At 54.8% G+C, this 14,923-nt stretch overlaps 1 protein-coding gene across 3 annotated transcripts in view; it reads left to right on the top strand.

Annotated features, from left to right (window-relative positions):
- Nucleotides 1-2,635: 2,635 nt before the first annotated feature.
- CYRIB (CYFIP related Rac1 interactor B) overlaps nt 2,636-14,923 on the top strand; it is a 165,039-nt gene continuing 152,751 nt past the window's right edge. For 2 of the 3 annotated variants that reach the window (XM_047783244.1, XM_047783243.1), the window contains exon 1: nt 2,636-2,843. The gene's annotated coding sequence lies outside the window, so the exon portion shown is untranslated. The remainder of the gene's footprint in view (nt 2,844-14,923) is intronic. The other variant, XM_047783251.1, reaches the window with a different exon arrangement.

Below are 14,923 nucleotides of genomic sequence, written 5' to 3' on the forward strand. Positions count from 1 at the left end.
TCTTCTGTCCTGTGAGGACACAGTGATGTAGGCTGCCTGTGAACCAGATCGTGGGCCCCCACCAGACACCAAATCTGCCAGCACCTTGATCCTGAACTTCCCAGCTTCTGAAACCCTAAGAAGCCCGTGTTTATTGTTTAAGCCACCCAGTCTGTGCATTTGATGACAACAGCCAAACAGACTGAGTCTGGGGCTTCTACCTGCTGTTGTCAGGATTGATACCCCAGGGAAATAGAGCTTTTCCAGGCATTATCCCTAGCTTTCCCTCTCCTTGAATTTGTCGGATCCATGAGGACCTGACTGAATGAGCCAGGGTCAGAGGGCAGAACCATCCTCTCAGCCTCCCTAGAGCCAGTGTGGAGACACATGCATATGAGTTAGACCTCTCATCTCAGGCATCTTTGAATACAGTGGAGTGCAAGGGGAGTGTGATCCAGTCCCTGCCCACACCCTCACCTTACACTTCCCTGCTTCCTAGCCCGAACTCTCTGTTATAATCACACCAAACCGTTTCCAAGCATGCCAGAAAGTTCCTACCCCCATGCCTTTAACAATTATCGTGATGATAACTACAACGGCGATAGCTCTCTCCTGGCTCCTACTAATGTCCTGGGTTCCACACATGTGCTATTTCATTCACCTGTTCTCCCCTCTCCCCACCTAATGATGTGGTTAAGGTCAATCCCATTTCACAGATAAGCAAACTGAGGCACAGTGAGGTTAAGTGCTGGGCTTTGAGCCAGACAATCTGGGTTCATGCCCAGCTCTACCGCTATCTAATTAGTCTGACCTTGGGCAAATTCCATCTCTCTCCCAGCTCCAGTATCTTGCAAAACACTGAGCGTGATGAACCTGCCTCATGGGGCTGTGGTGAGAATTAAATTAGACGGGCCCAGCGTTTGGCACCTGGTCAGCATTTCAAAAATGTTCCGAATTATTCATGCCCACTTTGTAGGCAGCCAAGAAAGCAACTAAACTCAGCTCAGCTGTGTCTGACTCCAAACCCTTTCCCTGCATCTCCTCACGTTCATAGTTCAAGACCCAGCTGTCCCGCCCCTCCCCGGTTCACCCTCCACCCGCTGGAGGGTGGGGTAGGGAGGAGAGGCATCTGTTCCCCTCTGTAGGAATGAGCTTCCAGGTGATTCTAATGCCCCTCCAAACTTCTAGGAAGGGTTTTCTGATCTGCTGTCCTCTCTTGGTTCCCTCCCTTCCAAGTTGAGTAACCCCCCCTTTCTCCTGTCTCCTCTGCACGCTATCATCTGTGCTGCTTTCGTGCAGCTAAGGAATCACATGGCACCCCATCTCCCCCCAGGACCGGGAGCCCCTTGGAGGTCCTGGTGAAATCCTCTCATCTCAGCTCCTAGCAGAGGGCTTTAGAGGGGGCGCATTAAGAAACGAGTCATAATGAGGTACGTCGGCCCTCGATATTATTGGGTCACTGCTCAGTCCCCCAGTTCCCCACCACATCCAGGCTAGGTGGAGGTGCAGGGTAAAAAGACAATAGACGCTTTTGAGACAACTCTTGATGTCCTTCTAGAGGTCAAGGGAAAGACACTTTACAGAACATTGTCTATATTCTTAGGAAAAACTTGGCTGAATTTCAAGACAGTGATAGGAGGGGGTCGAGGAACAAGGCAGAGAAGAGAAGAATCGGTTTCCCAGGCATGATGTCTTCTCACGTGGAGAAAAACGCTTTCTTTGCCCTTGTAGACAAGGGGAAATGTGGGGGTCTCATAATACCTGAAACTATAATCACAGTGAGGAGCATTTTGCGGGGGAATTTCCGTTCTAGAAGTCCTTGGCGAGCCTCTTACAGCACAGACACCCCCATTCTCTCCCCGGCCCTGCTTTATTTTTCCTCCGAGCACTTGGCCCCGCAAGGCACATCCCATATTTGTTTATCGCTTGTCATCACCCCACCCCACCACTCTCCCCGCAGGGATTTTGTTTGGATTCCCAGCTGTGTCCCCAGGGCCTGAACCTGCCCTGGCACTTAGTAGGCCCTCAAAGAGTGTCTGTTTAGGGCTGAATGCATGTTTTGAATGCCCACGCTCTCACCGCCCCCGCGGCCAGGTGGGCCGGGCGGGGATCTGCATCCGACCTCCTTCCCCACGTACAGGTGAGGGGCAAGGGGACCCAGGTCCAGGAACCTGGCTGGCCTGAAGGTCCGGGGCACTCGAGCTGGAGCGGGAGCCCTGCCAAATGGGCTGTGACCTTGGGCCATCCCCGCGCTTCTCAGAGCTGGAGTTTCCTCGTCTAGGCGGGGAGGGCGCTCAGCCCCCCAGCGCACCCCTCGCGGCAGCCCGCCCGCCTGCCTGCCGCGACTGGCCCAAGGTCACCCCGGCCCTGGGCCACAGCGCCCTGGCCCCGGAGGGCGCCGGGGGTCGGCGCCGGGCCCCCCGCGCCCCCCGCCCCGGCCGCGGGCTTTCGGGGTGGGGGCGGGCACAGGGCGGTCCCGGGGCGCTGCGCGCGCTGACGCCGGGCCCCGCGATGCGGCGGCGGGGCCGGGGCGCGGGGGGAGGCGGCGTCGGCGGGCGTCCTCCTTTTGTGCGAGCGCCGGCGGCTCGGCTTCTCGAAGGTAAACGGCGTTTCCTCTTCCTCCTCGTTGCGTCTCTTCCTTTTATAGTTATTTCTCGCCTGGCACTCGCCGGGGCCGCTGCTGCTGCTGCTGCTGCCGCCGCGGCGGGGGCCGCTCGCAAACCTGTGGCGGTGACGTGAGACCCGCCAACCCGGAAACGGCGGCGGCGGCGGCGGCACCCGAGGCTCCAAGGCTCCGAGGCTCCTGCGCTCCAGCGCCCGCGGCCACTCTGCCCTCGCCGCTCGCCCCTCGCCCCGGCCGCCAGGTACGTGCTTGGCGCTCCGCCGGCGCCGCCGCCCGGTTCGCCCGCTCGCGCCCTGGGAGCCGATCCGCACCCGGGGAGGGCGTGGGGTGTGGGGCGCGCGCGTGATGGGTGCGGGGAGAGGTGGGGGTGCGATCCGGGCCGCGCGGGGTGCCCTGTGGTTGGAGATGGGGGCGCCGCAGCGGAGAAGGCCCCCCGGCCTGGGAGGGGGCCCGGAGGATGCGGCTCGGGTGGGTTGGGGCGGGAGGATGCGAGGGGTGCACGCCGCGGGGCCGCCGCCCGGGTCTACCCAGCTGCGGGGAGCGCGCAGGGGCTCCCCCCGCCAGGAGGGAGGTGGTTGCCCAGCGTGGCTGCGCCCTCTCGGACCCCTCCTGTGCGCCAGGTGGAAGCGCAGGGTCTCACCCTGGGCGCCCCCTACGCCATCCCGGCTAAGTTCCACTGGGGGCTTGCAAGGCCAGTCTCTTAAAATTGAGGAACTGGAGGGAGTGAGCAAAATCTCCATTGGCTTCAAGACTTCCTCCTGGGGCAACCACCCGCCTGTGTTTAAAGAACATTTCCTCTTTGCCCTTTATCTTTTCATCATCTTTTTTTTTTTTTTTTGATGGAAGTTCAGTGTTAACGGGAGGATGCCCTTGCAAACTGCAGGGCTTTCCTGGGGCTGCGTACACGCACCGTGGGTCTCGAACCTCTGTGAGCTGTGTAGGGGGTGGGAGGAAAGAGGAACCAAGGACTTCCCTTACCGGAGCCTCAGGGGCGGAGGTAGGGGGGTGGGGGGTGGGATCTTTGATCCTCACCCCACCGGGGCCAGCGAGGGGGAGGGGTTGAGCGGGAAGAAGATGCCCTCCCCCCCCCCCACAGAGGAGTGTCACGTGGATTTGCACCTATGTTTTAAGTCCTGGCTCTGCCACTTACTAGCTGTGTGACCTTGGGCAAGTCGCTTGCCCTCTCTGAGTCTTACGCGCCAGAGTGTAAAATGGGTTGCTTTGAGTTGGGCTGTAGAAACTGAGCGTGGATTTCCTGGCCTGGAGAGGATGCAGTGATGGGAAGTGTCATTATCAGTCACCTTTAGTTTCAGCATTTCCCCCTCCCCCCCACACACACACCCCCAGGGAGGCCTGGGCACTTGGGAGGCTCTCCATAGCTATTTGTGAAATGATTAGGTGGATGGTGAATTTTGAGACATGAGTGGGTGGGTGTGTCCATATTTTGGTTTCCTTGCCCTGTAACATCCATTCTGCAATCCCCAGACAGCCACATCTTGCCACCTGGGATATATATATATATATATATATATATATATATATATATATATATATAAAATATATATGCCACCTGGGATATATATATATATATATATATATATATATAAAAATATGTAATCTTCCTCCTTCCTGAAGAGGATTAGCTCGTGAAAATCATTGACTCCTTGTGAAAAGGAGCTTAAACTCTGACTTCCAGCCTCTCCTAATTCTTGGAAGATTGCATTTGGTGAAAATGAAAAGGAGGCATGGTTTTGATTGCCACCACCAGATGCCTGGCTGGGGCAGGCTGCCAGGGCTGCCAGCTGGGCGGGGGGGGGGGGGGGTTCCTGTAAACGTTGAGGAAGCTGGGGGAGAGGTGGGTTTTCTCCTTGCTCCACCTACAGAGGTGGTCAGCTTGCCTGAGCTTTCTTCCCAGGGAGGCATGTTGTAATTTGCATGTCTGCATCCTGGCTAAACTTTAGGTTTGGGGCAGGGCAGAGTGTGTGAGTGATGGAGGAGGCTGGGATGGCGTCATGCACACGGGTGCTTGGAAATGGCCTTCAGATCAAGGCCCACTATGCGTTTCTGCACATCACTTTGGGAGATTTTCGGGTAATCTTGCTTTCTCTGACAGACAGCCGCCTTCTCCTTTCTCAGCTCCCAAAGGCCTGTGTGCACCTCTCTTAGGATCCTTCGCTGTGCTTTCTTTTTTTTCTCCCCTCACATCTGGAGGGCAGCCTGAGTGCTACTCTTATTTTCAGAGGCAACAGCAGGCACCTGTTGGGGGGGAGGCAGCTGTAGTTAAACAGGCGTTGGTTCATATTTAAGATGTAGAGTGACCATAGTACCTCCAAAGTAGAGATTTTTATTCTCATCTTATGACTTTGAGAAAGTGCAGGACTTGGCCCAAGAACCTCAGCCAATTCAGCAGATTCAAGGTCTTCGCTCAAGTCGTCCATCTACAAGACCCTCCCGCTTTTCCCTGTGGACTGTGCTCCTTTCTGAATGGCTTTTGTTTCCTCTGGCACCTGGCAGGCTGGCTGGCATATGCTGAATACACAGTGCGTGGATTTTTTTTTTTTTTTGACAGAAAGAACAAAAGAGTGATGGTTTTCCCTTTGCTCTTTATGGAGATACAGTCTGTCTCCACCTCAAGGTCAGTGCACTGGCCTGTAGGTGACCTTGAAACTGTTCTCTGGTGGTTCCTCCCAAGTGCATCCTGAGTCCTCCTCGTGGAACTCCAGCCTCTGACAGCTCAGGACCCAGAGCTCATGACAGGAGGCACTCCTGAGGGACACCGGTGCCAGGAGGTTGTGGCCTCACACTCAGCACCTCCTTGATTGAAGGAGGTCCTGTGGCTTCTGTGGTCTGGGACGTGGCAGGCTCCAGCAAAACCGTCTTCCAGTGGGCATTGTGGAGTCAGTGTTGTATCAGTGAATCATTTAAAATCCGTACACTTTAGCCTGACAAGTATCCATGTGGATGCGGGTTTGATCCCTGGCCTCGCTCAGTGGGTTAAGGATCTGGCGTTGCCATGAGCTGTGGTGTAGGTCACAGATGTGGCTCAGATCCAGTGTTGCTGTGGCTGTGGCCTGGGCTGGCAGCTGTAGCTCTGATTTGACCCCTAGCCTGGGAACTTTCATAGGCCACGGGTACAGCCCTTAAAGGAAAAAAAAAAAAGGAAAAGAAAAAAAAATCAGTACACCTTAGCTGCATGCTGGCATGAAGCCTCAGAGAGGTCATGACCTTCTCGGAACTTTCTTTTCCAATCTGTGACCAGGCAAAATAATGCCTGCCGCATCCCATCCAGTTCCCTGGGCTTCCGAGCATGAGGGCAGGACCCATATTCTCACCTCACTTTCTGCTCTTAGCGCCCGAGTGCCTGTCAGCGGGTTTCCTCACCTTTCAGAGCCTCATGGTTCTCATTTGGAAAACCCGATGGTGTCTCAGGGGTTGTTTTGCTCACTGCCCTGGTGTGAGTCATGCTCCTAGCCCAGGCCCCCAGCGTCAGTAACGATGGCCTGTGTCCTCACCTAGAGCAAGCGAGAGTGCCAGACCCGTCTCTCCTTTTCAGTTTGAATTGGAGCTTCTGGAGAGAGAGAAGTAACTTGAGCGCAGAGGGTCGGGGGTGGGGGCTGATTTTATTCTTCTTCTCTGGGACACTTGATAAAGGTCTGAGGGGAGTTCCTGCTGTGGCACAACAGGAATGGCAGCGTCGCCCCAGGACACGGGTTCGATCCCCAGCCTGGCACAGTGGGCTAAAGGATTTGGTATGGCTTTGTGGCTTGGATCTGATCCCTGGCCTGGGAAGTCTGTATGCCATTGGGGTGGCCAAAAAAAAGGGGGGGGAGTTCCCGTCGTGGCGCAGTGGTTAACGAATCCGACTAGGAACCATGAGGTTGTGGGTTCGGTCCCTGCCCTTGCTCAGTGGGTTAAGGATCCCGCGTTGCCGTGAGCTGTGGTGTAGGTTGCAGACGCGGCTCGGATCCCGCGTTGCTGTGGCTCTGGTGTAGGCCGGTGGCTATAGCTGTGATTCAACCCCTAGCCTGGGAACCTCCATATGCCGCGGGAGCGGCCCAAGAAATAGCAACAGCAACAACAACAACAACTACAACAACAAAAGACAAAAAGACAAAAACAAAAAAAAAAACAAAAAAAAGGGGGGGGAATCGCTGATGAAGGAAGAGTCGTCCTGATGCTGTTTTTCACCTGTCCCTGAGGGTGAAAGCTCTTCTCCGGACTCTCTCTCATAAAGTCAGCCCTTTGTATGCCAGTGACACTCCCTTCGCATCGTCTCACAACCTTCCTGTCCACTCCTTCCAGATTTCACCCGAGACTTGACTCCCCCCAGGTTCTCAAATGGACAAAGTTCCTGTCGCCTGGGTGAAACTTTGGGAGTCTGGTCTTCGATGTTCTTAAACGGGGGGCAGTTGGCCTCACCAGGTTGAAAGGAAGGTAATACTTTGTAGCCAAGGATGCATGAGGTTAAGGGCAATTGTATTTTCCCTTCTTGCCTCTTCTGCTTCAGAGGAAGCGTGGGTATGGGTTTGGGGGCCAGACTGTCTGGCTTTCCATCCTGGTTCTGCTGCTTACCAGTTCTGGGACCCTGGGCAAGATACTTCCTCTCTCTCTGGGCCTTCTTCACTTTTTTTTTTTTTTTTTTTTTGCTATTTCTTGGGCCGCTCCCTAGGCATATGGAGGTTCCCAGGCTAGGGGTCGAATCGGAGCTGTAGCCACCAGCCCACACCAGAGCCACAGCAATGCGGGATCCGAGATGCGTCTGCAACCTACACCACAGCTCACGGCAACGCCGGATCCTTAACCCACTGAGCAAGGGCAGGGAGCAAATGCACAACCTCATGGATCCTAGTCGGATTCATTTCCCCTGCGCCATGACGGGAACTCACTTCCTTACCTTTCAAGTGAGAAATTGGCACCAGCAGAGGTTGCCGTGACGATCAACGCAGAGGTGGTATGGGGAGCCTCCTGGCACAGTGCATGGCACATAGTAGGTGCTCAGCAAATCTCAGTTCTTTCCCCCTCCCCCGCGCCTGGGCTCTTTCTGTCCCAGCCTCCATCCCAGTATCCTGTCCCTCTGTTAACAGAGCTCTGCTTCCCATGAGGGATCAAGCCCTTGGTTGGCAGCTTCTTCCTAGATTCAAGTTCAGGCCACCACGCTTTCCCAAACCGCTAGTGGACTGGCCTCAGAGTGGTGCTTCCACTGAATAGAGAGATCCCGGTACCAGAGCTTGTCAAGGAGAGTAAACTGGGGAGTCATTGAGTTTACGTTTTGTCCCATTGATTTTTTTTTTTTTTCTTCCTCCTTTCCAAAGACTCACTAGCTGCCATCTGCTCCAGGGGAAGGAGACATCATGTTCATAAATACATAAATAATCGAAGGCAACGAGGAGATTTGTTTAAAGAAGCGATGCTGAGAATGATTTTTATAAATATTTAAGATAATCTAAAACCATTAGAGGAATTGCAGGGTTTATTAAAAAAACTGAAAGCGTGTTTTGGAAGGGTTCCTTTTCTTTCCAAGCTTGAATAAATGTCAAGAGTAGAAAATCAGGGAAGAGAATTTTTCTGAGCAGGGACGCAGGGCCTGGAAGGGGCAGGTGGGCCTCTGGTCTGTTTGTCTTTGCTGTTGGGTGTTGGCAGCTGTGCAGCCATCCGTTTATGGGGGCTGATGGGTGGGGAGCCCAAGGGCAGCCAACTCCCCAGAGCTGAGGGGATTGCCTCGCAGTTCTGAAGCTGCCTGAGCTTCCCTGAGACTCGGGGCCAGTGGCACATGCCAGGAATCACCCTGGGGGCTGAACATTTCATCTCACAGCTTGCTTGTGAGTCAGTGGCAGGCTTCTGGAAGGTTCCTAAGGTGGATGTCTTTTGGTTCATGACAGGCTATGTTTTCCTGAGCCCTGCTAAGGCCTGCAGGTTGGGAGGCATCTAGGTGTCAAAGCGAAGAATGTGTGGTAGGGGGCACATCAGAGCTGGGGGGCATCTTGGAACACCTCCCAGTTGGAAGTGTGCCCCAAATCCCTCATGGATTCCCTTGCAGCTTCTGAGTCGGAGGCCTGGGGTGGACTGAGAGCCCGCCTTTCTAACAGTGTCCCACGCAATGCCCTGGCTTGTGGACCACACTTTGAGTAGGGGGTGCCTGGAGGTCCCCACTCCCCTCATTCATTTGGGACCCCAACTGACACTGAGGATGCAAATTAGAATATGACCCCGGAGGCTCCCGGCAGCTGATGGCTTAGTCAGCACGGGGTGGGGGGGAGGGAGAGGCAGACAGGCCCCAAATGACATGATAAGAAGGTGGCGGGAGCATGAAGGGTTGGTGGAGAAAAGAGCCCAGCTTTACCGCCCGGGAGGTGCCCCACAGGGCCTGTGGGTGCTCTGAGCAGTTAGGTGGGGGTGGGCGAGGGAGGGAAGGCGGCAGGCAGGGCGAGCAGGCTGGGCCTGCCCACGTGCTGGGGTCTGGAAGGACAGAGCAGGAACCTCTTGCTCAGAGTTGCAGGCATCCTGTGCTGTTAAGCGAACAGACGAGGGAACTGACATCCAGACAGGGAACCGTTCTTGCCCGAGAGGCAAAGTCAGGGCCGGAACCTGGGTCTTCTGGCTCCGGAGCCAGGCTTTTCACATGGCCCCCAGAGCCCCTCCCTGTGAGCGCCTCGGGGCTACCTGACTGCAAGGCTCTGAGGCCAAGGGGATGCTGGAGGCTGGATGCCCTCCCCGGGCCCAAAGGTACCTCTACCATGACCTTCCTTTGACAGGGGACCAAGCCCTGTAACCCGCAGGGACAAAGAAGGCCCAACACAGGAAAAGTGAGGACTTTGAAGTCACATAGCCCGTCAGAGGCTAATAGTCTCCTCTCCCCCCCAATCCTTAGCCTCTGATTAGGAGTCTGGGGGACAGAGTGCAGTCCTGCGGAGACTTAAGGGTGGAGAGAAGCTTGGGCAGCCTGAGGAAGGAGAATTCCATCCTGGACTCATTTGCTTAGTGGAGTCTCGTGGGAACGCCTCTGTCTGGCCCCCTTGGAGCTCTTTGGACTTTAAACCCAGCGTCCACCCAGCAAATGCTGTCGGACTGGGGCGCTGAAGGCGCCCTGGTCCTACCACTCAGTAGCTGTGAGACGTCGCCCAAGTCACAGCACCTGGCTGAGCCAGAACCATCCCGAGTGAAGCAGGGCTGATAATGCCTGCCTCTCCCGATTGTTTGGAGAACTAAGTGAGATAATGTGTGTCCCAGATGCTAGGCTAGCCCCTTGCAGAAACACTCCAAAAAGACCCAGGCCCCTCTTCCCAAGGACAAAGGCACCTCCGGGCGGGAACTGATGTGTCTCATGCTGATTTCAGAGTGCGACGTGATCGGAAGGGAGGGAGGGCAGGCATTTCCGTAAGATAATTTGAAACTGCTGCCGTGCCTTTGTGTAAAACTGAACGCTGGGGTTGGCCCCTCTGGGTTCTGCTTGGAACCATGAAGAGAATGATGTACCTTCGGGCCCGGTACCTCCTGGTTCACATGGGATCCCCTTGCTGGGGAGCCTTCTGCAGGTTGCCCACCTCCCGCCGCCTTCGCAGTGCCTGTGTTGCAACTTTGTTGTGGCTCCGAAGTCAGAAACCGGCTGAATCTGCCTGGCGTAGGGCCGGACATCTCACCGAGGCCCAAGAATCCGCGTTCCCCCGTCCACTCAGCCTCAGGGTCTGGGATGCACAGAGGAGGAGCGTGTAGACCTGGGGGGTGGGGGCTGTGTACCCGCCTGGCCCCAGCTTTGCTCAAACCCAGAGTTGAAGTAAAATCCAGAAGACAGTGAGGAAGTGAAACTCAGGCAATAACATCCTAAGATGTCTGCTCTGCTGCCTTGAACTCGAGTTTTGTGTCCTGCCCTGAGCTCCGGAGGCACCAGAGACCAGCCCCTGGGCGCACACAGATCAAACCGTCAGGGAGCAGAGGCTGAGGGATATTTCACAGACCTTTCTGAACAGGGCTTCATAGCTGTTGAGGGCTCAGCTCCTTTGGAGGAAACAGATCCACCCTCTGTGCAACGACAGGTACCCCGTGAGAACCCACTGTGCGCTGGCCTGGTGATGGAGCCACAAGAGGAATAAATGCTAAGTGTCCCCCTGCCACCCCCACGAGTCCCTAAGGGCTAGCCACTCGAGAAGGACGGATTGGGGTTGTTCCCTCAGGCTCACCCAAGCCCAGCCCCGCTAGGCCTGTTCTTGTCACGTAGAAATTGGAGAAGCGCTCCAGTGCTGTTTGAAGGTTGTGGGACAGTAGGGAGAGTCACCAGGCACCAGAGGACAGAGCGGCAGGTGACTGAAGGGGCGGCGGGAGCAGGGCTTGGGCAGCGGTTGTGGCCCAGACAGAGGCCTCCCTAATCACAAGGCGCTCGTAAATGTCATATTGGGGGTTTTTGTGATTGGGGTTTTGGGGGTCTCCTTTGTAATAACAACTTTCCCTTACTGAGCATGTGTCCTTTGCAGTTACGTTCTCGGTAACCCTGTGAGGCAGGCTGTGTTATCCTCAACTTACAGATGAGGAAACGGAGAACAGTTAGAGGCTAGTAAAAATCAGGCTTGGGGGAGTTCGCGTCGTGGCTCAGTGGGTTACAAACCTGCCTAGCAGGTTCGATCCCTGACCTGGCTCAGTGGGTTAAGGATCTGAGGCTGCCTTAAGCAGTGGTATCGGCCATAGACATGGCTTGGATACCGTTTTGCTGTAGGCTGGCAGCTGCAACTCCAATTCGACCCCTAGCCCAGGAACTTCCATATGCCGAGGGTGCAGCCCTAAAAAGCAAAAAAAAAAAAAAAAAAAAGCAGGACTTGACAGTACTGCGCCAGCTTCAACGCCCACCTCTCTCTACTACCTCTTCCAAGTGCATCTCGAATAATCTCCAAAGCCAAAAAAGAAAAAGGAGTTCCCATCATGGCACAGCAGAAATAATTCTGACGAGGAACCATGAGGTCGTGGGTTCGATCCGTGGCCTTGCTCAGTGGGTTAAGGATCTGGCATTGCTGTGAGCTGTGGTATAGGTTGCAGACACGGCTTGGATCCCACGTTGCTGTGGCTGTGGTGCAGGCCAGCGGCTACAGCTCTGATTAGACCCCTAGCCTGGGAAGCTCCATGTGCTGCAGGTACAGCCCTAAAGAGACAAAAGACAAAAACAGAAGAAAAACCTGCAAAGGGAGTTGTGTACCAGCGAGCAGGCGCTGCTCCTGCTGGATGCTGCTAGAAGACAGTGGTGGTTCTCTAAGTGGGCATCTCGCTCTGATGGGCACCTTGGCCATCACCACCACCGAGCGGCACCCTGTGAACGCATCAGCCAAGGGAGTTCCGAATTTATAAATTACTCTTGCAGATAGATGACTCGGGCCCATTAGGGTGGCGAGGTTCTTGGTAAATTCATTGTGAAACTGGCTCGTGCTATTAATACACCCCTGGGCGCATTTGGTGTTAGGATGTGTGGCACAAGCATTGTCCGCATTACTCTGCCTGCACACCGCCCCAGAGGAAAATCTGGAGGAAGGAAGTGTGCTAGGTGTTGAATTGGAGCTGCAGCTGCCAGCCTACAGCACAGCAACACCAGATCCGAGCTGCATCTGCAACCTGTGCTGTAGCTTGGGGCACCACTGGATCCTTAACCCACTGAGCGAGGCCAGGAGTTGAACCGGGGTCCTCATGGAGACTACGTTGGTCCTTAACCCACTGAGCCCCAAGGGGAGCTCCAAGGGTCCACCCTTTTAACTAGCATTCTCAAGTGATTCTGATGCAGTGGTCCCCGTCACCCACCTAGAGGAACGCCCGCATAGCATCTTTTGGCCATGTGCCATCTGTGTCTAATTCCAGGTGTGCCTGGGGGCGGGGCAGCTGGCGTAAGGTGGGAAGGTGTTAAAGGTCATCTAGTCCTATCCTTTTTGGTCTTTTTCAGGCCACAGCCCCCACAGGAAATAGAATTTGTAAGGCGTGGGTTGGGGGATGGGCAGTAAAAGAGGAAGCATCTCTGAGCTGGAGGTGACTGACCCCAGGGCCACTTGCCCAGAGCGTTGAGGAGGTCCGTATCTCAACACAATGTGACCTTCCCACTTGGGAAGCGCTGATTCTTACACCAGGTGGGACCTTGCTCAGATGGCCCGGATTGGTGATGTGGGGTGCCCAGATCACCCGGGCAAAGTCGTCTAGGCCACTCATGGAAAGAATGAGCACCCAGCCAGGGAGGTGAAGGGCCTACTAAGGACCAGCTCATGGCCCAATGAGGATTTCTTGTGACCAGAGGGCCTGTCCTTGGCAGGTGGGTTATTGAGAAAGGCCACCATGGGGTGGCCTTGCTGGCACTCCCCAGCCTCGGAGGCCCGGTTTCCTGTTCTCATCCGAAACTGATTTTCTGCTAGTTCCCAACAGACAGACACATCCTTCAAGACCCAAAAGCATCAACGGAGAAGAAACCTTACATAGCAGTCACATCTCAGTTGTGATGCCCAGAAGTCAGCACAGCAGGCACAGCTGCAGGGCAAAAATGACTCGGAACTTGCACATGCGTGGCTTGTGTGTGTGGTGGGGTGCAGTAACGTGTGTGTAAATTTTGAAGCATGAACAGTAGTGTATAGCGTCCAGTAAGGTACAATGTACGGTATCCAGAAAATAAAACAAGGACAATTAAATGCAGTGGGCAAAGGACACTTTTATTAAAGTCTTCTTAATTTGGAGCTCCCTGGTGGCTCAGTGGGTTAAGGAGCCAGCGTTATCACTGCTGTGGCTCAGGTTCAATCCCTGGCTTGGGAACTTCTGCATGCTCAGTGGCCAAACAATATTTTTTCTTAATTAAAAAAAAAGCATTTGGGGAGTTCCCATTGGGGTGCCACAGAAATGAATCCAGCTAGCATCCATGAGGATGAGGGTTCGATCCCTGATCCCTGGCCTTGCTCAGTGCGTTAAGGATCTGGCATTGCTGTGGCTATGGTGTAGGTCACAGATGCAGCTCGGATCTGGTGTTGCTGTGGCTGTGGTGTAGGCTGGCAACTGTAGCTCTGATTCGACCCCTAGCCTGTGGAACCTCCATATGCTGCAGGAACGGCCCTAAAAAGAAAAAAAAGCATTTGGCCCTTCGGATGTAGTTGAATTTGGCTAAGTTAAATGAGCGAGCTCGGGGTCTTGAGGACATTGTGGTGCATTGAGGGCACCTTGAGCGTGTGTGCTTGCATTCCATATATTCCATGTGTCTGGCTAGTCATTTCTGCTTGAGTGTGACCAACTCTGGAGAGAGTTTTGGGGGCTCCAGCTCCTTGTGGGAGACCCAGAGGGCTGGAAGGCACAGCCTCTCTTGGCCTAGTGAGGCCTGACTCTTTTTTTTTTTTTTTTTTTTTGGTCTTTTTAAGGCCTCACCCGCGGCATATAGAAGTTCCTAGGTTAGGGGTCGAATCAGAGCTGCAGCTGCTGGCCTCCACCACAGCCGCAGCAACACAGGATCTGAGCCCTGTCTGGACCCACACCACAGCTTGGGGCAATGCCGGATCCCTAACCCACTGAGTGAGGCCAGGGCTCGAACCCAGTTCCTCATGGGCCCCTCAGTGGGTTCCTTACCACTGAGCCATGACGGAAACTCCCTACTGTTTTTTTGAATAAAAGCCATCTCTTTGATCACAACAGCTCCTAAATTGAAGACTTTTACGACTGTCCTTGTTTCTGCCCATCTCCCGTCTGGGGTTGGGTGCCCCAGCACAGAGGAGATTTGAGAGGGCCTCCTGCCTCTGGAGAGGACCCTGCCCTCCCAACACCTCCCCCCCCCCCCCCCCCCCGCCGTGGAACTGTCTGTTTCTCAAGTCTTGTTTCTCAAAATTTCAGCGGCGAAAGGCAGGGGAAGTGTAGAAAAACGAATTTGCATCCTTGTGACTGCGCCCTGGCCCTCGCCCTCTTGGAGGCACATGCAGAGTAGAACCGGAGGTGTGACTTTGGACGGTCCCCCAGCCCCTTCCCCCAGGGACCCCCCACCCCCAGGATCATGGCTGGGAACGTCGTGGGAAAGTGCTTCTCTCCAGCTAAACTGACCTCTGTCTCAGGACCTGGGGTAGTTAACACCCAAAGAACAGGCACCTGATCTTTTGTTCTTGACCGGTCATGTTACATGGGGCAAGAGGGAAGGTGTTTGATTTCACCTTGGAACTTGTTCTCCTCCCTGTTATGGAGCAGCCACTCTGACAGGGAAGGTTGAAGGGCAACTGAGAGACACCTGCTGGTGTGCAGAGACCAGAATGTTCCATAGGCGCTCGCTCCAGAGAAAACCCAGCGGGTGCCCTGGCTCCCCCCACCCCCCTGGGTGCCTGGGAGCCCAGTCATCCCCGGAAA

Source organism: Phacochoerus africanus, chromosome 6 (assembly GCF_016906955.1).
Source record: "Phacochoerus africanus isolate WHEZ1 chromosome 6, ROS_Pafr_v1, whole genome shotgun sequence".
Taxonomy (NCBI): domain Eukaryota; kingdom Metazoa; phylum Chordata; class Mammalia; order Artiodactyla; family Suidae; genus Phacochoerus; species Phacochoerus africanus.